Here is a 1632-nt window from a genome sequence, read left to right on the forward strand (position 1 = left end):
AATCCCAGGTTCAAGACATCAGACAAGAATAAAACAACAGCAGGGTAGATATCTGGTAGAGTGTCCAAGACCCTAGTGCTGCCCTTTCCCCACACACCATTTTGACATATTACAGCTCTTGTAAATCCAGGCTGCCTTTGCCCAGATTCACTGTAAATGCTCCAGCAATACTGTAGTCTAAACAGAAGTCAGGGGTAGAATGAGTGGTTGTTGCTGTTGGAAGACAGGTGTAGGTCATAGCTGTCAAGCTCCTAAAATATCTTTCAGCATTTGAGTGAGGGCTCCAAGCAAGGACAATGTATAGGAGCCAGGGAGCGAAATGTTTCCTCCACCAAGTAGGGATGTGACTCCACCATTGACTTCCACCCCACGGTCTCAGAGACTTCAGAAGCATGAAGTATAATGAAGTCCATAGCTTTAGTCTTCAGGTTCTCTGCTCTGTGGAGGTCAGCCAGGATGAGAGTGGGTACAGCATTTTTCACAGAGATGTTGCTGCACAGGGCATCCTCACACATGACCTTCAAGCCCTGCAGGGCATACTTATCAGCAGCTGCAAACAAATCAGTGGCCATTGAGTGGCTGTGGAGGTGTGGTGCCTCCCTGTGTAAATGAAATGCATCATTTCCTTAAAGACTTGCAGGTGAATGTCATGGATCTCAATGCAGTTTGTTAAGCTCTCTAGCATTTCATGTTCAAACATGGCTCTGAAAACTGGAGAGCGAGCTGCTAGGATGGCCTTGTGAGATCTGAATTCCTGGCCAGCTACCACCAGGCTGCAGTCTGTGAAGAGGGAATTTTCCCACAGCTCTCCTAGGTCTTCTGCCAATATTTGCATTGGATCCCTGATTGCAGGTATCATGTTCTGTCCAGGCCTGCTAAAGAAGGGTCCTGATATGCTCACCTTGCAACACAGGGTAAGCTTGTCTTCAGGGAGAAGCCAATGACTATGGTAGAGGAGGAAATCTCGAAGGATGAAATTTTTGCATCCCCAGTATCGATTTGGCAGAAACCTTAAAACATCTGAGATCTTTGTAATAATATATTTCTCTCCTTGGGCATTTGTGATCCAGAACTGTACCTTTGCCCAAACTGCGCTCTTTGGACAACTGAGCAAACCCAGGTAAACAGACATGTAATCTGTGCTTTCTTCATCAACACCGTTTGGGTATATTGTCAAACACCATTGTACTTCTTCACTGGCCTCTAATGAGAACCCTGGGCTTGTAATATTTTCCCGAATTCCATCCATGCAAAATATAAAGTTTCTAAAGGCCCACTCATAGCAGAAATTCCGAACACTGATGTGTGTGTAGCCACAGCTCTTGACTTCCAGGTCCCTTAACATGTCTTCTGGAGGTAGTTTGGAGGTTAAAGTTGATCTGAAAGAAGTAATAGAAGTTACTATTCACTCTGTAGGATACAATTATAGATACCCTTTAGATTTTATTTTCTCTGTCTGCTAAATTGTCCCTTTATATTCTTGGAAACTTGTATTTCTATTCATTTTCTGTAGGTTTCCATATTTGTTCTACTGAAGATAAAACAGACTCACTACGAGGATAAATATCTCTCTCTGTCTGTCTCTGTCTCTGTCTGTCTCTCTGTGTTTGTGTCTCTCTCAGTCTCCAATAT

General features: G+C 43.7%; 1 pseudogene; it reads right to left on the reverse strand.

Moving 5' to 3' along the window:
- Positions 1–263: 263 nt before the first annotated feature.
- Positions 264–1345, reverse strand: Tdpoz1-ps17 (TD and POZ domain containing 1, pseudogene 17; annotated as a pseudogene).
- Positions 1346–1632: the final 287 nt, after the last annotated feature.

This window comes from Rattus norvegicus, chromosome 2 (assembly GCF_021556685.1).
Source record: "Rattus norvegicus strain SHRSP/BbbUtx chromosome 2, alternate assembly SHRSP_T2T, whole genome shotgun sequence".
Classification (NCBI taxonomy): Eukaryota; Metazoa; Chordata; class Mammalia; order Rodentia; family Muridae; genus Rattus; species Rattus norvegicus.